The sequence below is a fragment of the Rhamphochromis sp. 'chilingali' genome (genome assembly GCF_963969265.1).
Source record: "Rhamphochromis sp. 'chilingali' genome assembly, chromosome: 17".
Taxonomy (NCBI): domain Eukaryota; kingdom Metazoa; phylum Chordata; class Actinopteri; order Cichliformes; family Cichlidae; genus Rhamphochromis; species Rhamphochromis sp. 'chilingali'.
The window spans coordinates 32,149,107-32,173,322 of record NC_137944.1 but is presented as its reverse complement, the minus strand read 5'-3'; the positions used below and the strand labels follow the sequence as shown (position 1 = coordinate 32,173,322).

The 24,216-nt window shown below is 39.7% G+C and overlaps 1 protein-coding gene across 1 annotated transcript in view; it reads right to left on the bottom strand.

The window, feature by feature from the left end:
- Positions 1-18,266, bottom strand: part of shisa7b (shisa family member 7) — a 51,413-nt gene extending 33,147 nt beyond the window's left edge. Inside the window, exons 1-2 of the mRNA XM_080862835.1 lie at positions 17,922-18,266; positions 17,465-17,543 (exon numbers count right to left, since the gene is read on the bottom strand). The gene's annotated coding sequence lies outside the window, so the exon portion shown is untranslated. The remainder of the gene's footprint in view (positions 1-17,464; positions 17,544-17,921) is intronic.
- Between the last annotated feature and the right edge of the window lie 5,950 nt (positions 18,267-24,216).

Below are 24,216 nucleotides of genomic sequence, written 5' to 3'. Positions count from 1 at the left end.
TCACACCAGGAACAATTCCAGCATATTAATAACTATTTGCTGTGGCGAACTCTTGTTTATAATGCAGCTTAGAATACAAACCTTAACTTCTGTAATTAGAAGCCCCAAATTACTCTGGCACCTCCAAAATCAAAATCCTGGCACTTCGCCTGACATATGCCACTACATGCCTCACAATGAAAACGTACACTGCTGTGCAGCACGGTTAAATGAGAGAGGAAAATATCTAGCTGACTAGTCCAAAAGTGTGAACACTTAAAATTGGGTTAAAAAAAATCGGTGTATAATAGAAAAGAGGTCTTGCTAACTACTAAAACATCTTTATTTCAATAGTTAGCTGCTGACTAACCAGGACGCCAACTTTTAATTTGTAGAGTCAAGTAGTAGAATCGATTCCCTCCCTTCTGGAGAAGCTTCATTAATGATTTGCCTTTTACAGTTAGATAACTGACTCTGAGACTATATTTGTAATAGGCTACTTTGTGATCTTCCCTGTAATAAGTCTCCATTGAGGAACAAGTCAGATGTTCTGACTGCCAGTTAAAAATGCAAATGAACAGTTTTTGAGGAAGACCGACTCCACATTAATTTGCAGGATGAACAATCCAATAGAGAAACAGGCAAAAGTGCAGTAAACACTTCAGAAGGTTGCACACGAGGAAACATGAAAGCTGGCTGCAAAGCTTGAGTAACAAAAAAGAGCAAAGAAAGGAGAACATCTGCAGGTGTGAATACTGAGGACACTAATCCAACCCACGGAAGTGTAAGAAAAACAAGACTTCAGAATAAAACAGGAAGCAGAATTGAATAATCAGTTCTCCAAACATTAAAGAAATGTTCTTCCACACGTCTATTACCTCCTTTAGCAGAGGATACACTGGAGCATCGTTCATGAGATGGAAAGGAGATAATTAAATTCCATAATAACAGCACACCCTCTGACCAGAAAGAACAAATAAAAAAGTGGGACAAATCATGTACATGCTACTTATAGATGCATTTGCACTTCATGCCATAACCTGCAGATATGTTTTAGACTTCACTAACAGGCTGTTAAACCCTCAGCTGAACTCGGCTGAAATCAAACCTGCCTTTTATTGAGATGTCACGTTGTGTGAAGAGGATAGATTTAAGTTCCACATGTGAGTTTAACAAAGTGTGTTTAAGGTTTAAGGTGTATACTTCAGTTTCCATTAGTAATAGCCATTCATGGATTACAGCTGTTAAGACCATCATGATTTAATTTTTACTTTGGGTCAGCTTGGAGAAACGATGGATGGAGGGAATTTTAGTTCAGTCACTGAAATCCTAAACATGGAAGAGAAAAAGAATTACACTGGATCACATCTCTGGAAGGAAAAAATTAGAAAATACAATTTATTTTACTGTCCTCCTTCACACCCTTCCATCACCTCATGACATTTGATCACGTTTTGATGCTCAATCATCCAGGTAAGAAAATCCCAGAAAGTTGATTCTGACTTGGATGAGTGACAAAATGTTTCTTCTACTGAAAACACAATGTCTGAGATAAAGTGGTTAGAAAAAAGGAGTCAAGCCAGGATTGTACCACTGCAAGCCTGAGTGACATAAACATCATGATCAGACTGCTCGGGTGTCGTGGACCTGACATGTAGTTACAATTGTGGAGCACGTGGGTTCCAGAGTAGGGTATGCCACAGGGTTCAGACGGGTTTGCGGGAAATAACTAAACACAAAAGTCCTGACCTAACTCATTTTTAGGTTACTCTCTTAATTCAAACTCTGTGAAAATACCTCCATTGTTTTATTTCTACATCTGACTGTTGCTTCTTTCTGGAGCAAAGAAAAATGAGATCAGCAGCAGGACAAGAATCAGTCCCCAGAGAAACAACAATACCTACAGCCAACAAAAGCTCCAAAGGCAAAACAAGCAACAGTGAAAAAAGAAGAAGAGGAAAAACAGAATTAATTATTAAATATAAAAGGTTGAAGAGAAGAGTATAAGAGAACAGAATGTTCCAGGGTTAGGGTTAGAGCTGACAGGAACTATTTCTTGAGTCACAGCAACCTCAATAACGCGGTCCTCTCTGCTGGAAAGTTCTGGGCGCTCTGCTGCCCTGACAGCCTGGCTTCACATCAGCGTGCCTCGACCCTCCGGGGGCTTTTCCGACTCGCTTCCTCAGATGTTGTAATTAAGAAGCCTCCGCTGACAAATAGTTTGACTTCCACTGGCTTTCTAGGCAGTAAGAGTATTAATTCAATAATAAAAAAATCAAAATCTGTGAAAACGTGCACAGAAATAAAGATGTCCAGACTTCATGGATTAACATGGCGGGGTTAACACTGCGCTCTTCTCTGGGAAGTCAAAGTGAGGGGATTTTAAATTCATTGCGAGCGTGTTTATCAAAGGATATGCTGCTTGTTATTGTGCATTAATCTGTGATTAAGGGTCAATTTTGCAGTGAAAGAGCGGTCAGGAATATAATGCAACATAAGGAAATGGCTCCAAAATGTCCTGTGTGCCCTGTTTAAACCTCCTAATGAAACATTTCCTACAATACACGGCAGATAAACGATTCCAAACAGGAAATCAGAGCGGCATTAAGGCAGCCAAACACACACGCTATTAAAAAATTAGGACCTTTGTTCCATCTTCCAGCCACGCGGCGACCTCTCTGCCCACCGTGTCTTCCTATCTTCCTGCATGTGCCCGAGCTGCTCTTGTTCTACCTGCCTCTGTGTGCGAATCTGTCCATCTGCATAGACCCCTGCTGGTCTCCCTGCTTTTCCTGTCCTCCTGCTGATCTCGGCCATTCGTCTTGCTGTGTGTGGTGCACACATGTATGGATTTGTCCTGCTGCCTGTATACCTGCAGCGCTGCCTCCCTGCCAAGAGTGCGCGCCAGAATACTAACATAGTGGATGGTGTAGTACAGCTGTGTCCCATTTACATCCTGCACACTAAAATATGCAGTATGTATAATTTATATAACCGTTTCTATGTGGATGCAGTGCACTGTTTAGCAGCAGTGGGTGATATGACAGGAAGCAGGGAGGAACATCACCTGCAGCTTAAGCTTTAAATTCCTATCAGGATGCCGGTTTGGTAAATTATCCCCCAAATTTTTATCTTTTAAGATCTGAAATAAACTGAAGCTGCGATATAAACGTTATTAGATAGAATGTGATTCTCTAACGAGGGACTCCATCCCTATTGTATTGTGCTAGCAGGGAATGATTTCTGATTCTCAAAGGCAATGTTTTTAATTAATCTTGCTGTTTTAAGCGCCCTTCAGTAGCTCCTTTATTTCCTTCATGCAGTGAATTATGGGAAACTATTGTACATCGATATTAGACTCATAAATACAAGAGAAAAGTACCGTCAAGTGTAACTGGTTTGGCATTAATATGAAGTAGTGAATTTTACCTTCGACTTAGAATTTAGTTTTAGTAAAGTACTATAATAATCTATCAGAATCTTTAATATTCTACTCTAATCTTTTCCAATAGATTAGATGAAACGTTATTAATCCCTCAGGTGGGTTCCTCTGGGAAATTCAGTAATTTCAATGAACATTATCTACAGTAATTTATGCCAACTGCTGTAATCCTGAGGAAAATGTACTTCAAAATGCAGTTATTTTAAGCACCCTGTGTTACAAAACCTAAATGTATGAGTAATGCCTCCCTGAGTGATGCAAACATTCAGAGGCGTGGTGCCAGTCTGTCGACTCTCGGCCATATTGTGCTTCATTTACCATGAACCAGATAACCTATAGTTCAGTAGGCACATATGGAGCACTTAATCCCCGGTCACAGGGAGATATGAGGTCTCCAGCCCTCACAGGAGAACAAAGTCATTCTCAAACAGCCAAAATTTATTTTAAAAAATGAATCCAGGCATTTGTATTTTCCTTTTGAATCTTTACAGGATGCATTCAGACATGGACAATTGTTGAAAGTGATCATATCAGAGCTGCAGTAAGATATCAGTTGGATGTTTTCTGGACAAAAATCAGGAAATGAGATGACATTTAACCTGCTGATGTTAAACTTTGGTGCCACATCGATTTCGTGCTGGCTAAATGTGCAGAATAGAGCAAAGACATGCAAGCACCACACTTTATATTGATGGTTCATCTGCTCAGCAACAAAAAAACAACCCAAACAAAACAAACCTGACAGTATTTGCTACTGGCTGTCATTTTAAACACTGATATTAGCCACTTGGCCCAAACTCTGTCATGAGCATCACTTTGCCAAAGGATACTGTGAGCTGTTTTAGATACCTGCAGCTTTCTGTGTGTTCTGACTGCAGAAACCAGCCCTGTAGGAGAACATTTACCTCCTGAGCAGCCCTGAACAAAAAAGGGAGCAGGGAGCTGAGTTAAACCAATCTCAAGTTTGAAGCAAGTAATAAGAACAAATTAATAGGACAGAAGAATAGATGTAGATAGATAGCATCCCTACAGCCTGAAACCATCAGCTATAAACATAATCGGAGGTTATGATATGTAACCAATGTTCCCTCAGTTGTTGTTCTAACTTAGAACAGACGTCTTAATCAAAGCTGTTGTAAAATATCACTTCATCCAAAGTCAAACAATCCAAGAGCCATCTTGAAACAACTGAATTCCCTCATTTTGGTACTTATGTTATAGGATGAGCTAAACGAGCATGTCAGTGGGGACTGGGGCATCCATCTGGTGGCTCACACACTGCACACAGGCTCCAAGAACCAATTACAAGGGCTGTTCCATTCCTGCCCTGATTTCCTGCAGTGGCAAAAAATTAGCAAAAACCCAGGCAAGAAAATAGACTCATGAATAGAAGCCATACAAACTCTACAAAAACGAGCCACGGTTTGCAAGCAGGACCCGCCTGCTGTGAGGCAACACTGATAACCACTGAGCCACCACGCTGAGATCGATCAGATAAAAAAAAAATCTGATCCAAGAACACGGAAAACATGGAAAACTTGCATCCAGAAACAGAAATCAATAGATTGAAAGTTGTGGGAATTTCATGATCTACTGTGAGACAGCGATAGTTATAAGCATATCATTTTGTGTTATGTATCAACACACACAAATACTTAAGCACTGATGGCTGCCTCCAGCTTACAGTATGTGTGTATATGTCCCTGTATGTCTGTCCCGCTGCTTCATGCCTGCCTGACTTCCTCCTTTACAGAAACACACAAGCTTTAAAGACACAGACGCTCCCTGACAGGCAACGAGTTAGTGCAGCAGACCCCCGCTCCACCTCCCCATAACACACACATGTGCACACACTCCATCTCTCCTCTTCATCCCTCCATCCATTCACTCCCTCCCTCTCCGACAGAGCGTGGGCTGAAGCATCTCTCTCAGAATAGCACTGCAGCATTGAAAAGAGAGAAAGCAAGAAAAAGAAAAAAACAAGAGGACAAGAAGAAGAAGAAGAAAAATAACGACTTTTGTTCCTGTTATTATCTGGATCGTCTTTTTTGTGTGTTTTCTGCAACGGTTTCAGTCAGTTCCGCTGACTTGCGTCCGTATCAACCATGTCGGTCGGCTGTCATCTCTCAGGAGTTTTTTTTATAAATATATATACATGATTCCTTTTTCTCATTCACTGTCTTCCTCCTCCACCTCCTCCTCCCTCCTCTTCTCCCATCCATCTTCACTAGTTTCAAATCATTCTCGTTCCCTTTTTTACACCATCTCCCTTTAACTCCTCTGCCCCCCCCCCCCCCCATTCTTCTCCCTTTCCTCCCACCATTCACTACACTTCCGTCTCTCTGAAGCCTGATGGGAAAAGTTCCAGTGCATGAGGGCATGCAGCAGAAACAGGAGCAATATGGCTCAGTATCGCAATGTGGGCCGGGGCGAAGCTGGCAGAGCCGTCGCTGCAGTGAACTCGGGCCATAAAGGTCAGTGCACTGCCCTTGTGATGCAGCAGTGGAATAAAACTGGTTTAAAAATAAAATCCATTAATGTAGCCTAGTTTTCAGATGATAACACGGAGTCGGGAGTATTATGAGAGACTCATGCTTCCATTAACTCTCATCGCAATGAAACAACATAATGTTATAATGATTTATTTCAGAGCTGAGTAATCTGGTGTTTGGTGGGCTGATCCACTACAACACAGTTTAACAAAGCATATTTAGACCTGCAAAATACAAACAGAGCACACTCGGGTCGATAACTGTGAGATTTAGTTTCATTTTACAGGCAGCACATAGCTTTAATGAAACTTTATTTAACTTCTCGCATTTGACTCCAGGAATCAGCTTCAAACACTCCCCACACAGCTGCTGTTTATGAGGGGCATCCTATCAGAAGACAGCTGGCTTAAAGGGGAGGAGCTAAAACTTAGAGTTTTAGAGAATGAACTGAAGGAAGGAACCATTTTGAACTGTAAAAGAACACGCTATTAGCACTATTAGCACACGCTATTACAATCAGGAAATGTATTGCTTATTACAAACTACAGCTCACAGCTTCATTTCCAAGAAGAAAACATGCCTGTACGGATGATGTGAAAATTGCCTTTGTCACTTTTGTTTTTTGCCTGAAACTTCAGCCTTTGTAGTGCGACTGTTAGCCCAGCTGCACTGTTATCCAATTCTTTTTCAAAACTACCGTGACTAAAGCGCTGCATTTAGAGAGTCCTTGAGTTCGGAAACACCCGACCAAAGGCTGTGATGATCATGACTCAGTTTCCAAATGCATCTTCGTTGTGGGCGTGTTATACATTCAAGTATCCTAAAACTTCTCTATGACCGGATCAACTCCCCCTCAGACAAGAGCAGCCAAACATTTAAACGTCACTTTACAAACTAGCAATGGAAAAGTCTCATCGGGCGTATCAGAACTTTACTTTTCATTATTCTATATTTTTTAAGAGGAAAAATGCAATCTATATTGATTGCATTTCTCATACGTGCTGTATACAAATTAACGTTCTTGAGCAACAAACTTCAACAGAACTGCATTGAATTAAAAGCTAATCACTAAATCCACCCCTGCTCTGAACAGGAACTTGTGACTGACAGTTCCTACAGCTAAACAATCAGCTGCCTAATAGATACTTACAATCATTAAGCCATTTATATATAATTAAGTCGCCTCTGTGTGTGGGCTTATGCTGCTATAATGACTAGCACACCTGGCACAGAGAGATGAACTACTGTGTTTCTCTCTGTCTTATGGACATTTGCGTTTCCATATTTACATGCAAAACACTGTCAGCGCTGACTCTAGGGACGTGTTTCCAACTTTTAAATATTTTATTCTCCTCACCGTTGTTACAAAGAGAAGTGTTTCTCTCTTTCTGTGCCGCAGCATGTAAGAGGAGTAAAAAACATAAACAACAGGAAATGCATTGAGTCCATTTAGGTAAGGGGACATGGACTTATTGTGATAACTATATGTGGAACAATCAATCAAGCCTACATGTGTGTCAGTCACTCCACAAAGATACATTTTAGCATTAGGAAAACCTGATCTATGAATCATAAAGTCTAAATGATTTCCTTTGTCTCACTTTAAGTGATATTTGGTGAAATTCATTCATTTCTAAAGTTCTGCACAGGAACACAAATCCTGTTCATTCACTGTGGTCCATCTGGCCTACTTTCACAGAGTCGCTGTATATCTTCGTGTCCCAGTTCCTCGGGACACACACCATGAAAATGCCACATCCTAACATAAAGGGACTAGCTCACAGTGTTTGGGAGTTTCTGAGGCACTCCATCCAGGATAAACGATTTTCATCAGGGCCTGAGACGCTGATAAAGACTTGATACGTGTTGGTTTGTCTTGCTTGCTGAATTGCTTGAGGTATACATTTATTTTTTACATGTTTTAAATTCGTAGCTGGTGTTAGAGCACCTGTTGGATAAGCCTTTAGAGCCATATAACATTTCCCTTTTCTCTTTTTTTGCACAGTATTTGGATTAATTCCAACAGAACCTTGAAAAATGCATTGCATGCTTATCAAGCGAAGGTCCTGCAAGACACAAAATCAATGCAGCAGAGATAAAATCCTGCCTTTTTGAGTAGTTAATGCTGAATAAACCAAATGAGATGTAGATGGAAATAATATTCCTGTTGTTTTCTTGATTAACTGATTCATTGTTTAGTCTTTGACGAAGAACATTTTAGACATTTTTACTTTTATTTATTCTATTTTGCTTTACTGAATTTATTGAGCTATTTTACTTTAATGACACACTTAATTTTACTACATTCAGATTTTTGATTGGAATTTATCCTATTTCAAAAATCATCTTATTTTTATTATTGTTCTGATTTTTACATTTCAATATGTTTCATTTAGATTAGCCCAGTATTGTTTGATCTGTATATTTGTTAGGTGGTTGCTAGATGTAAGGTATTTGTAACAAAAAATAATTTCCCCCAGGGATCAATAAAGTATTCTGATTCTGATTCTGATTAATAAGTTATTTCTTCCAGGACCTTGATGTCAGCTTTTCAGTTCATACATGTTCTTATTAGTTTCCTAGAATATTCGCTTCACCTTCCTTTTAGCTTCTAGCTTTCAGGGATCAACCTCCTCAAGCACGACTTGACTTGTCTTTCAGATCCTTTCTGGACTCCTCCTGTCCTTAAGAGTTACTTTTTCCAGTAGGAACTCTTAACTCCCAATGAGTACACACCCGCATAGAGTACCAAGACTATTTGTACCATCATACACACAGTCACCATTTGGTTTGGTGTGATGGGCATGGCTGCCCTGGTAGTCAATCTACCACGGGCTTTCATAACACCATTTCTGTACAAGGCTGAAATGATCTATTCAGCCCTCTTTGTCTTTGCTTTGGCCCGAGGTCTCCTCAAGCATCCAGGCTAGCAACACTGTAGTACAAGTTGTTATTACTGTGTTCCTCTTCCCTTTGGATTTTTGGCAGTTTCTCCATTTTTAAGAACTATTCTATTCTATCAACCTCCACAGCCTATCCACGCCTGGTATGTATCCTGAGTCCCTCAGATTTTGGTATAGCTTTATTATGGTACCGGTGTTGTAGACACCTAGGTACTTGGCCAAAGACACGCTCATGGTCTGGTTTATTGTTGCCACTAGCAGTGACAGGCTTCACTCACATACTATATCATGCACAATTCAAGTTTTAAAGTTTTTATTTTGTAAAACTGAAATTGGCTACGATGGTTTTACAAGGTGTTATAGATGCTTGAAGGCTGCAAATGGGTCATTTTAGCCCAATGGTAGGTGGTTGCTAGGCAACATGATAAAATCATGATATCTGATAGCGATAAGAACTTTCAGAGGCATAAGACGTACCTGTTGTTGCTCATCTATAAGTACCTTTTGATTTTAAAGCCACCTTATAGGAAAAAATAGAAGAATGTTGCTTGATAATATTAATTTTAAGGATATATAATTAATTATAATATTTAAATATAATTATAAGGGATATTAAACTGTTGTTACTATTATTATTATTATTATTATTATTATTATTATTATTAATAATAATAATAATAATAATAATAATAATAATAATAATAAAAAAAGTATAACAGTTATTATTATGGGATGCCGTATGCAAAAGTTCTTTTTTACATGATGCACTCAGTTTATTGCACCATATGCTCTGCTCATAACTGTGAAGCAGACAGTGACAGCCACTGTGAATGAGGAGAATAGTGAGACATCTCACAGATATCTCTCAGATTTATCCGCTTGTTACTCCCAAAGCTGCAGACCTGCGAAACCGCTCTGAATATTTTCCTCAAAAGATTATCGAGCATAATTAGTCAGTTGGATCTCGACGATCTCCATTCCTGCGCCATGGGAACAGAGGTGCAGTTTTTGCTGCGACGGTTTCAGAAGGCGTAAATTAAACATAATGTTTTGCTGTCACGTACATGCAGCAGTGGGATGTTTGCCACGCACGCCCATCTGCTGAAGGTGATGGATAGGACTTGGTGAAAAAAAGAAATGAATGATTTTTTTTAAAAAATGGCCGCACGGAGCTGCACCTCCCTCACAGCCAACTGAAAGGTGTCGGCGCAGCGACTGGCTTTTTCAGTTCTCATTTAGCCCGTCGTACACAACTCGAGGCCTGAGTGCGATGACTAACCTCTTGGTAAATAATTTCAGTTTGAGCAGCTCAAACAGTGACACTGGCAAGCAGCTCTGACAAAACAAGTCAACAGACACTCTGCAACAACAATCACTTCTGCCAAGAGTCTCAGACCCGATGTTGTGGGAAGATACCAGAGAAAGTCAATACATGGATACAATTTGAGAGTTTCTCTGTGTGGAAGGCACTGTGGTTAACCCCCAAGCAACCGAGCGAAATTAGCTATTGGATCCAATTATGCCCATATTGTATCAAAAAGAGATAAAGTAGAGGTAAAATGAGATGGGGATTCAAGACCTTATATTCTGGATTAACTGGAGGGTTTTCAAGGAGTTTTTAGGAATTTGTTTTTTACATGATGAATTACAACAGTCCACTGTAGGAGTAATAAATGCATGGACTAGTTCTTCAGTATCACCGAATCTTTTAACGGCTCCTTTTGCTTGTATTATACACACACTGATTCCTTTACCTATGATTTATTAATTTTGGTTTTCAATAATTTTTTTTGACAACCACAAATTATACAAACAAGACAATCGTCATGTGTTACTTTTTACAAACAAGGTATGTTTGAATTACAGTATGTTCACATCATGTTAACACCAAAATATAGATGCCCTGGTCACTCTGTAATACTTTTATTAACAGCAAATTAAAATGAATATACAGTGCTGTTTAAATCAGTTAAAAAACATTTTATGGATATTTGATGTTTTAAATATTGTGCATAAACACAAAAGCTTTTTCTGCAGAGTACTTTCAGCTTGTAATCCATAGATCACTGCAAAACTTAATCTAGTGATCTGAAGTGCAACTACAATAACATCAAAGCCTATAAACAAATATATTTTAAATAACTCTTCATTATCGTGGGCATAGCTCCTGTAAAAAACAAAGAGAGGCTGTTAAAGCTTAATAAGTTAAGAAAATTATTTAGTATTGGATCCATTAGGGCTGTGCGATATGACCAAAATCTCATATCCCGATATAAAACATCTATCGTCCGATAACGATATAAAACACAAAAAATTTAATATTTTCTGTAAATTCTGTGAATCTTGGGTAGGTGAAGTGTTTCTAGCTGGGCGTCGTGTACCTGGAGTCGAGTGTTTTAACCGATGCATGAAACGATACATTTTTAGACATAAGTTGTAACGGCCGCCGTTTTCTTTGTGAGTATTGATTACACGGCGTGTTCTGGGGAAAAGCCTGTTCTAACGTTTATTTTTTAGCACCTGATGACTCTTTTTTTGCTTCTCATCCGTCAATAATACTTTTTCACATGATTCCGTTTATTTTGAAAAGTCTCAACAGGATCTTGAGCTTTATTGTGAAAGGTTTATGTGGAAAATAAACAAGTGAACATGCGATGGTTTTACCGTCGTTGTTGCTAACGACAACCCATAAAAAACAGGCGCTTGTCCGTCCGTAGTGTGGTTATATTAAATATAAGAGAAAGAGAGAACTTTAAGAAATGAATATAGTCACTACAGTGACCATCAAAACGATAAAAAAATATTGCTGTAAACAGTTTATTTTGCGACACCACAAAACAATCGATAGCGTAAAATGATTTTATACGTTTTTATATCGTCATCCGATATATATCGTTATATCGAACAGCCCTAGTATCCATGTTTTTTTCATTTTCCTGTCACTGTCTGCAAAATAAGACATTTTTCCAGGAAATGCATTTACACGTCGATTACAGAGGACATCAGAAACCTCATTAAATCTAGCAAGGAAGTCTCTTTGTTGACAACAACTGCTTAATTTAGAACAAAGTCATATTCTCCCACACAAAAACACAAACTGTATTAGATGGTAAATATCATGGAGACCTTCTCAGTTCTTTTGATGTAGGGGAATATTAAATGAACCACACACAGTCAAATAGAAATGGATAATATGACCTAAAATCTCCACTTTATAATAATGAAGTCACACTTTTTCATAACTCCATCCTGACCGTGTGTCTGATATGTCTACACTAGCCAATTATAACTGTGGCAGCCTCAAAATGTTGGGAAAGGATTGTGGGCATAACCTTGGATGTCTTCTAACTTTCACTCTGAGTGCTCATTTTACTCATTAGTATAGCTGATATCACAGCACAGACATTATCTTTAATGCGTAAGGTGATTTTGTCAGACTCCGCTCTGCCCACTGAAGCTTTGCATATTCCCGTCGATTACTGTCAAACCACCAGAGTGCACCAGCTCTACTTTTCAAGCATACCCTCTCCAACAACAACAGCTGGGTGGTATAGTTTTATTTCCCAGCCTGTAATGGGCTCGGGAAATCTGTTAAAGTCGCTCACACCTTTGGCCATTATCAGCAACCCAGCTTTTAACTGACTACGGGTTTTTATTTGAGGAAATGTGATATTTCATTTAGTGGAAGATTGATAATGTCAGTGATTCACTGAATCTGATTTACAGTCCAGCCACTAGCATCTCACCACGATCTATTATGTTGGAGGCGGTTACTCTAATTCACAGAAACCTTGAGCCACTCATGCAAGGACAATATGCCAGATGAAAATAAGGTGCACACACTCTGAAGCTCTGCAGCTTTCATCCATTAGTCATCTCATCTAAAAATATTAGAAAAAAAAACAGAAAGTCACTTAAATCCATCAAAGTGTGAATAACAGGCTTTGTTCTACTTTGCCATTGCATAAGGGATGTGAATGACTCCAAATAACCTCCACAGACACTGAGTCTGCTCCACTGTCGGTCCCAGCTGATACGGGATCAGCCAGCACTGAGCCCAACCAGGACAGACACATGTCAGCATTCACACTGTTAATTAAGACGTCTGCTTTGCACCATTTTTTCAGATAAAACTAATGAAGAGTATTATATGAAATATACAATAGCCAAGAATGATACAGTTAAATATCACTCAGCTTAAAACTAAAAATATGTGTTTAAACTAGCGCTGTCAGCGTTAATCTCGTTAAAATGACGTTAACGCCATAACCGCATTAAAGCAGCAAGTCTCCGTTAGCGAGGGGCTGCTAACGCGCTAACCGCGCCAAAGCGTTGACGCCATGCAGCCCCACAGCACTAGTTTAAACTAATTTTAGCTAACTGAAATAAAAATAATCTAGACTAACTAAAATGTTATTGTGTAACATTCAAATTTTAGTCTTTTGTCTTATAAATAAAACAATAAAACCTAAACTAAATGAGCATACCTCCTCTTAAAATGAACTGAAACTAAAGGGAAAATACAAATAAATCTAATAAGAAAAGTCAAAATTTTAAAATGTATAATAAATCTTTGGGTTTAAATAGCACATGTTTTGGTATGAGTGTGCTCAACTTGAGATCATCCTTTTAAAAATACACCTACAGGTGTTGGATCCGGTCGAGTCACTGCAGAGCACAAAAGAACTTGTTCCTTCCTGAAGGTTGCTGCAAGCTCAGAATACCATCAGTCATTTGTGCCCACGTCTCCAGTGATGACGTGAACACCTGAGACTGCACACAAGCTGCCGGTGAAATTCCCCAACATCCGGGGTTGGGCTCAAGGTCAACCATCCCCCTCTGAGGAGGGGGCCACTGAAGGCATGACCACCATCAACCAGATTAATCACCGCTGACTCATGAAACAACCATGATTAATGGCGAAGCTGCAGACGATCCACCTCCTCCACCGCACTTGGAATGTGCTGCCGGACCCAACGTGCACTAGCACGCTGAAGTCAACAGCCATGCGACAAAGGACAGCAACTTAGAGCCTTTTATGACATTAAACTCTGCAACTCTGCCCAAAATAAACCACATTTTACGAACACCCTCCCTCTGATAGTCTCAAACTCTTATATCATCCCTCTGTGATGTGTAACTATTTTGTCATCAGGCTGCTATCCCCACGTTCTCCCCAGCTTCCACTTCAATCTGTGATTCCCTGCTTTTCCCAGAATGCCCTTCAACAGCTCGCAGAGAGTGGGCGGGAGCATGTTGGTTTCACTCAGAGGCAGGTAGGCGTGTATAGGTACACATGCAGCTTGAAAGCTGTGGGGTTATTCACATCTATATCTGCAGCCCCTTCCTCAGACGTGTCCTGTAGCTACACTGCATTCAGCTCCACCGAGGCCACTGTGGGTGTACACAGTGAGCTCTCATGGGGTTTTTACCCCCTGTTAATACAACATGTTGGTGTAAAAGAGCTGATTGCAAGGAAGCAGAAACAGAAACGAGTCTATATATGCGTCACTTATCCTGGTTTAATAATTCAACTTCTGTTCAATAGTTTTCTGAAAAATATATTCAAACACCTCAGAAACAAGACAGGTTGCTAGAAACATCTGAATTTAAAGATAAGGGTTTTTCTGTTAATGAGAAATTTTGGCACCCTCAAAAGAACAATCACCTGGACTATAATAAAAAATATTATTATTCCAAGAAGAATAATCCTTTCAGTGTGGTCTTCCCAGGATCTCCTTCCAGCTGAACAGAAACACCTCAGGAGCTGTCCAAGAGGCATCTTAATCAGATGCTGAACCACCTCAGCTGGCTTCTTTTGATGCAGAGGAGTAGCGACTGTACTCTGAGCCCCTCGTGCTATCTCTAACACAGAGCCCAGACATCGTTCAGAGAAAGCCGATTTCTGCTGCTCGTATCCATGAATTCATTCTTTCAGTCACTACCCACAGTGTGTGGTCGAAGGTGAGGTTAGCACAAACCAGTAAATCAACCAGTACACTCAGCTCTCCGTTTACTACGGCAGACCTGTACCCATTAATCTGTTGATCTACCGCTTCTCTTTTCCCCAGCGAGACACTGAGGCATGTTCTCCTACTTTCATCCCTCTGTACCACTTACTGGACAAGCAGCGGGACAGTTTATCCAACAGACTGATTCCATGCTGCTGCCAAATGGACAGATACAGGAAATCTTTTACACCACACGCTATCACCTCAATATGACAATAAGTCTAAGAAAAAATGAAGCAGGTATTTCACCCCTCATTGCTGAAAGTGTCTAAATTTCATTATATCGCTGCTACGATCTCATGAATATCGCCTTGTTAGCGTTAGTGATTGGTTGTAGCTACGATAACTGCTCCAGTAAAACTACATTTTTATTTCTTTATTCATTTTTAAAAGTGTCTTATTAAGTGGATTTCAGTGATACTGGGTGAAAACTTATATACCAACCCTCAGCTGCACTTTTCCAGTTTATATTCGGTACTATAATATTTAAGGTGCCACCCAAGATAAGTGGAGCCTCTGTTGCAGAGACATTGACTGACTTTAAATCCCATGAACAAATGCTAGTTTGTGCCTCATTGGCAGACTATGGATGCATATGATTGGTTGTTTTGTATTTTTTCTACTAACGTTAACATTGAGCAAAAAAAATCCCATTTTTGATTATGGGGATTTTGATTATGAGCCACAACGTGGCAACAATCCAAATTAGACGAAGAAGAAGAAGGTGTACTTTATTGGTCCCTGTGGGGAAAATCCCTCTCTGCATTTAACCCATTCACTCAGTGAAGCAGTGGGCAGCCATTGGGCGCCCGGGGAGCAGTGTGTAGGGACGGTACCTTGCTCAGGGGTACCTCAGGGTAGCTGTTCAGGGGAATCGAACCCCCGACCTTCCGATCATGACTTACTATGAGCAACATTATTTGCTTCTGCAGAAACAACCTTCAGACTCAACCTCGTTTTAGCAAAAACACATTTTATTAGCAATCCAGTGCAAGAAAAAAAAAACTACTCTGCCTGCAATCCTAAACTGAAACAGCGACGTCTCCGGTTGGTGGAGGTTGCAGTTACCATGGAAATGTATAAACCTGCAAATGTCAGGTTGCTTAGTGAAAGAACTTCAGAAACTGTGAGCAGTAACTGTACCATAACTAAGGCAATGCTTTATTACACATTCAAACAATACAAGCTAAATATATATAGAAGTATTCACTTTGATCAGGTTGGAAATTGGCTGCTGTGGAATCTGGGATTGGCATTATGGGATGAGTAGTTCCTTCACTGTTTTAAGCCATTATGTACTCAGTCTTGTGCCTCTGCCCTGTTTTTCCTTTATTTTTTCATCCAAATTATTTTTTTTTTTTACTGTAATCTTGTAGCTGTTTGGCTTGGTTGAAGATTTGAAACTCGTTCATTCGCACATTACACCTCAGAGATCACAGCGGAAAAAACACAACATTTTTACATGTAGAATTTGATGCTAATTAAACTAAAGCATATTCTTTCTTCAAGATCCACATACTTTTAACTTCTCACACATGTTCACTCCTGTGTAATAAAGCTAGCATCATCATCGCTTGATGGACAGCTGTGCATTTTAATGAAAACCTGAAGCAATTACCGACTTCACAGCAAGTTTCACACTTTGTTAATCCATTAAGTTAGCCACATTGGACACGTTTTCTAGGCCAGTTCAGGCCCTCAGGCCACACCTTTGACTTGGATGGTAAGTCAGAGTGGATGGTAGCATTATAGCATGGTGGCCTCATAACAAGATGGCCCTAAATGATAATTAATGATTCCAAAAATAGTGGCATTTGATATGCAGATGTGTCATTGTTTACAATTATACTGTAATGACAGAACAAAGAGGTTAGAAATGCAGGGTGCACTGCCAGAAGCCTTTTTCTTTCTGTTTTATATATGTAAAGTGTTTTCAGGCTGGATTTAATTTGAAGTTTCAATTAGTCACTCTGCTGCTGGTGAAGTATCACACCACTATTTTTATGTGGCCCAACAGGCCAAATCTAAGTGCGTAAATAATGGAGGTAGGGGAAGCTCTTCTCTAATGTACCCTCGGTTTCAGTAACCCGGTGAGGCAGGTGTAGGTGTGCAGCTCTAAAAAATCCTGGTTAAAACACATCCTCAACCACACACATGGCCCTGCAACCATATATATGCAAGGTGATATCATCCACAAACATGCACCTACACAGACACCTACACGCATGCATACCCATCGCAAATTCACACAGGCACACACTAAGTTAGGTGAATGCTACTCAACACCTGTGCAGCGCAGAGAAGGGCAGTTAGTTTGCAGGATTTCTGCAATATTTTATCCAGTCATGCGTGTGCGTGTGTGTTCGAGCCCTCTTTCCCCCCTTATAATGTGGTCGCAGATGCAGACAAAAAGCACACAATCATCTCTCTTTTTATGCATCTAGTGTCTCCATGTATGGCTGATGCTGCAGCTGCATTCAGGGCATCACAGTAAGACATAAAATGGGAGGGTTTTGTTGCATTATGCTGAGGCGTTCCTGCATTGTATGCATGAATGGCTGCAGACGAGCCTCATGATAAAAACCTGTTTGCCTGTCTACCACACTGCAGTACCGACACAATAAAGAGGGCAAATACCTGATTTTTCTTTTACGCAGGGGCTCCACGGAGAGGAGGATGCTGATCCTATAGATGCGGCACCCGTCACCATTTTCCCCTTTGAAGAGAGAGGAAAAAACAACAGTGTGCACAGCAACGTGTAAATTGAAGTAAAATGCAGTTTTGTCCCCATCAGTAAATAAACACAGGCTCTCCAATGAAGCGCAAAGATTGCAATGCCACACATGCGCCCTAGTAGGGAAAATGTGGCATTGCTGATGCCTTTTAAGTTAATTTCAATCGTATTTTACAACAATAAAAAAACAAAAACAAATTGTGGGTTAAAGATGTCTTAATGTAAACTCCGACACTCGCAAACCCAAAATGTGACTACAGCTTTGAAGTTACGCATGATTAAAAGCATCGCATGCCACTCCGGTTCACAATTTTCATGCCTCTCAAAGCAGCAGTGCTCAGAATGAAATAGATTTTTTACCTGCTTCCTTCTTTGTCGCCTCCGCTGGGATCCCTATTGTGATTCGCGGATAGTGAATGGAAATGTGTCACCTACATGTTTCATTGTAATTCCCAGGTCTGGAAAAAGGAAATTGATTAGCCGCAGTGAAGCTTTGCTCGGTTGTTTTTTCGCCTCCTCCAGTATAAGAATGAAAATAAAACCAACACAAAGATAATAAAAATAAAAATCAGTAAGAGGACGCGTTTATAAAATAATCGTTCAAGTGTCGTCGCGTTATTTCAGCCTGCTCTTTGTGGTGGATGTGTGCGCTCTCCCCAGTGATGCTCCAAGGCTCCACGTACGCCCGGCGCTGATGCTGCTTCGGCGTCTCTGCCTCTCTGACAAAAACTGCTCTCACAGAGGTCCGCTGCTCTCTGCGCCCAACTCATTGATTGGACAATATGGCACTAGCCCACGTTCGCCTTTCTAAAGTACTGCAAATGATCGACCAATCCTGTAGCGGATGCCTACATCTGATTGGCTGTGTCCTGTTCGAAATCGTCGGTAAGTTCCTGGAACACGCGCACCTGTGACTACTTAGTTAATGTAAATATTAATGCGCTGGTCGTTAATGTAGCAACATATTAATGTTCTGAGTTCTTATACTCTTTTTTCTTTGGCTGACTGGGTTCCAAAAGGTAAATTCCACCACCCGCTGCTGTTTACAGTTAATGTAACCATTGATGTAGCTTAACTTAAAGGCTTTACTGGAAACATGACTTTGTGTCATAGGCTTGTTAATATCTGACTCACATGGTAGCACAGGTTTAATTTATTCTAAGTTAGAATGGAACACTTGTAAATCTATTAAGACTTACAGCAACTGTAGGTAATAATGCAATAACCAACAGTGTAGCAACACATTAAAATATAGAGTTCTTATTAATACAAACACTGTAAACCAATAACATCCTTACCCGAAGCATGGATGTCTTGTGTTTTTAATCTGACTAAACGTATTTATGCACACAGGTCTAATCATTGCTTGCACAAGCCTTAATTATTAACCGTTAGCTCCTAAGTGCTAACAGGGCTAATAGAATTTACTGTTTTTTAGTTGCTTGGTCTGCTGTGCCAACGGTCAAGTGATCGATTGGAGAATGAGGGGCTTGCGCACAATTACATTTCTAAGTTAGGGGAAATAATCAGTGAATCTTATGAGTTCCTACTAAAAGCACATTAACTAAAGCCCAGACCATTGTAGCAGCATATTAATGCGCTGACTTCTAATGGTGTGACTGGTTGAAATGAGGTTCCAAAGCACTGATGAACTTTCAGCCCTTCTAACAGTTAACATTAACTATAACGATCATAGCATATGTGCGTTTGTAGAGCGTAGCACTGCAGGCATATCACAACTCACCTGTATGAAAACAGAGCATGAATATTCATTTAATGTTTTATGTATTCACACAAGAAAGGCAGTGACCAGAGACCACAGAAAGCGAATGACATTCCAGGACGTAATTAACTGCTGGCAGTGGGAAGCTGGGAACTCGAGATAAGCTTTTCTCAACTTCCAGCTGAGTGACTGAAGCGACTACCAATGAGAGTGAAGAATGCCTCACACTGCCATATGACATTATGTTATATCTAAAGTACTGCAAGTTGGAAAGTTACCTGGTAACTGTAGCACACTTTAAAACTGAGGTCTCTCGTTTCCTTTAGCATATTTGGTTGCAGGTCATATGTCAATCACAGGTAGGGATAGGAATAGGTTCTTGTAAAGAACCAGCTGCCAGTAATCCAATTCCTTTGAATTGTTAGTCTGCCTGCCGATTGATTCCACTTGTGGTTGCAATTGGCTGATTTTAGTTCATGTGCTGGAGGAGGAAAATAGTGGCGCAGTCTGGATATGGACATTACTTTTGTTTTTATTGTGCAACAGGATAAAAGCACAATGGTAAAGTGCAAACTGGATCCAGAACAAAAACAACAGCTTTATGATGCTAACACAACTTCAGCTCTTTGCAAGCATCTGCACAGTCAGCGTGCTAATGCTAAGCTAGCCACGAGCCAAGTGATATTAAAGCTGAGTGAATGCTGACCAAAACCCAGCAGTCAGACCCTGAACTTCAACAGGTAACAAAAGCAGCGATGAGCAGTCAGGCTGCAGCTTCCGTTTCTACCTGTTCATGTTTCTATTGTAGAATCACCGTGACGATCGCCTCAAAGTCTCTGTGCTGGTTTTCTATCTGTGCTGTCGACTTTGTGTTCAAACCTAAATGCCAAGAGAAAGATCATATGTGTCTCCTCTAGGATGGGGATTTGTGTGTCATGTGGGAGTGTAGTCTATAGGTTTATATTGTTAAATAGTAATTACAAGACAATTTGTTTCAGGTCATTTTACAAAAAAAAACATGAAAGTAATGTAATAAGTAATGTAACGAGTTACTGTCTCCTGGAATTACTTAAGTAATCTACTGTATTACTTATAGGAACGTATGTTTGTGTAATTATAATACATCAGTTTCCTTGAGTAACGACCCCAACACTCATTGCAACAAAGAGAGGAAATACCTCTAACATGCAAAAACATGGAATTAATTTGCAGGAATGTAATATCTCTGATATGCTGCTTGCTGATGATGGCGACTCAAAGCAGATTCAATGAGAATCAGTAAGAGAATTGATAAGGAATCAAATCGCTAAGTGATATTAATAATCGTTAAATTCCCATCCCTAATTACAGGTATTCTTCATTCCAACTGTAGTCACTTTAAGAACTCCCTCCCACCTTATGTCACAGTGGTTATTGCTTCCAGGAAGTGATTCACTTAGCAGATCACTACGACTTTCCATGCACTAGATGCTTAGGCATCCCTTTAACATATTTACTACCAACTCATTATTCAGCATTGTTATTGGCAGTTGTATCATCATTCATGTTGAAGGTAAGCAAAGTTGATTTCAGGTCCCGCCCACTTCTCATTGAGAGCAATGTCGACTAGAGACCAACCATCAGCTTCAAAGCAATGTGCAATGAGTGTGCAAATAACCTAAAATTAAGTTAATTAGATCTACCTGAATACAAATGTGCATAAAATGTAAATACTATCAAGCACTTACATCTGTAAAATACGGTGGAATAATACACTTATAAAACATCATCATATTTTTAAAGGACTGCCCTTCACATTAAACGAGTTTTCACTGCAACTATAAGAAATAGTCTGTATGAAAAGCACCAGCACCAAGTATTTAAAGTAATTCTACTCTCAGAATACCCATGGCTGTCTGCACGCTTTGAATGTGGAGGTTAGAGGTAAGTGAGGTCACAGGTTTTTATAATGTGAGTGAAGTGAGCCTTTTAAAGAAAATAAATTGTGCAGCCCTGTGATGTAAACTATGAATAATAATTGCACAGTTTACCTGGCCCTGCACTCCCCATTGTAATTCATAATCATCTATTATGGTAATTGACTTTACGAGATTAATACCAGACTAATAAAGGTGCCTGAACTTGCTTCTGTGAATAAATACGTGCTTGATATGAGTTTAGCTGGGGTTACCCTCCCCATTCCTCCCTGCTAAGAGCTGTTCAATGGCTGCTTGATGAATGGGAGGAAAGAGGGAGGATGGAGGGTGCAGAAGCGCCAAGTGATAATGTGGTGTCATCAGTTACCTTGACAACTGCAGCCTCTACATCAAACGTGTTAATTATGAATTTTTTGCCAGGAAATTAGCAGAGGCTTGTTCCCTGTTCTTGGCCTGGCCTGTGCAGCTCGGGGTTTTTTGCCTCCATCACTCACTGCTGACTCCAACAACAAGGGTGAAATATAATATGCAAATCTCCACAGCAACTCTGCCTCAAGCCCAGGCTTATATTGCTCTGCAATAAATAGGTAGTGCTCGTGGAAACGCTGCAGGCAGCATGCTCTTAACCCTGCAGCATCCATGGAGAGTTGAAATTTCAGTAGCATGCAGCAGGCGGGTCAGTTTTGTAACTTGCACATGGGCATGTTAGCGGAAAATAACTGATTAAATAAGTGACCCAGCAGGTCAGCGGGCAGTAAATAAGCAGAGTCCTGTCAGTGCTGCAGCCGGTTCAACGCTGTGATTTCATGGCTATGTGGAAGCTCATTCATAAGGCTCACATTTAGATATTTATCTTACAAACTATTACTATTTGTTAATGTTATGGGTTTAGGCCGTAAAATTGCATGCAAAATTCCAATAAGGTTTAAAAGCTAAAATGAAGATAAAATGTGATTATTCTTCTGTTTCTTAGGATGTCACATATCAGATTTGATAACATTGATTACTGGATGATAAACATCATGTAATACACAAGAGACTTTGTTAAAGGCTCTTATAAATCATTACAACTGCTTTTTATACAAAAAGGAGACTTGACCCTCTCACTGCTACATGAGTACGACTGAATCAGTCAAGCTTTCAGGCTCTATCTTGCTGGAATAGCAAACTTATGTATATCAGGCTCACACTTAATCTACATTTGATTTCATTTCTGATGGTTTTAGGTTTTTCCTCATTTTTTAAATGAGGTTTTTACTTATTTTATTGGTCTTAATTTTATCTTTTTTTGCTGGTTGTTGCTTTTTGATATTATTTTACTGAATTTCTATTTCTCTCAAGAAATTGACTTTTGAGACATATGACTCTATGCATATGTCTATTAATTTAATTTACACAGTCTACAAAGTGTTTGCAGCTTTGTGCAGAACATTATTCTTCCACAGTTTTGCTCACTTGCTTTCATCATTTGCATCCAATCACATTTACCAGACACTTTAATTGCACCTTCCTAGCACCAGGTTGGACCCTTTTTGCCTTCAGAGATTTTGTTCCATATTAACACACATGGCTGCACATGTGTGATGCAAATCTCCTTTTCAAGCACATCCCAAAAGGTTTTTTTGGCTTGAGATCTGGGGGCCATTTGAGTACCGTGTCATGTTCAAGCAACCATTTGGAGATGATTTGAGCTTCTTGTCATGTCGCGTTATCCTGCTGGAAGCAGCCATTAAAACACGGGTACACTGTGATCTTAAATGAATGGACATGATCAGCAGCTATACTCAGGTAGGCTATGGCGTTTAAACAATGCTCAGCTGATACTTAGGGGTTCAGTGTGCACCAAGAAAATTTCCCCCACACCATTACACCACCAGCAGCAGCCTGAACCCCTGATAGAAAGATCCACGAGTTCATGTTGTTTATGCCAAATTCTGAGCTGAACATTGAAGTATTACAGCCAAAAAACTCCTCAGACTCTCTATTCACATCTGATGAGTCCTTGCAAATTGTGGCCTCTGTTTCCAGTTCTTAGCTGACAGAAGTGGACCTAGTGTAGTCTTCTCCTGCTTCCTCTCTTTCACTTCAAGGTGTTGGGCTCTCTCAGATGTTTTGCTTGTATCGAGTGATTATTTGAGTTGCTTGAAACGGTCTCCCTTGACCTCTGGCATTCTCTCAGAGAACCGCCACTTTCCAGATATTTTATCATTTTTGGACCATTCGCTGCAAACCCTAGAGATGGTTGTGTGGGAAAAATCCGAGTAGATCAGCAGTTTCTGAAATATTCACACCACGCTGTCTGGCACTAACAACCATGCCACAAAAGTCACATAAATATCCTTTTTATCCCCATTGTGATGCTCAAGATAACTTAAACTTCAGTAGGCCATCTTGACCATATCTACACACCTAAATGCATGAAGTTGCTGTGATGTGGCTGGTGTTTGTTCATTTATACAGAAAATAAACAATAAAATCTGCCCCATTTTAACTGAAATATCTATGATTCTGTTCTCATTTGACATAAACAAGGTTACATGGAATCAAATTCCCATTGAGCCTTTAATTTATTCATGTTCATGCAAACGAATACTTTATTTAAAGACAGAACATGTCCCAGAGTCGCTCTCACAGATGAATAAGTGCAACTGGAGGATAGCTGGGATTTTACAAATACAAAAACACTAATGTAATGTTAAAAAGGAAAAATACTTGAAGTGGAACACATTTCAGGTTTCGTATAAGAATGACCAGACAGCAGTCTTACACATTTAGTATTTTATTGCATAGTTTTTAGACATATTTAATAAAATTATATATAATTTTAAATGTATAAAAAAAATAGAAGTTTACATAAATATTCATCAAAGATGCTGGCAGTCTGTTCCACTCGCAGGTCTGAGTATGCACAGAAACGTCCTCGTTACCTTTAGACGTCTTTTTTTCCACCCTAAACATTTTTTGGAACAAATAATCAGACTTCAGTGTAGAAATATTATTATCACTATAGTTGTTC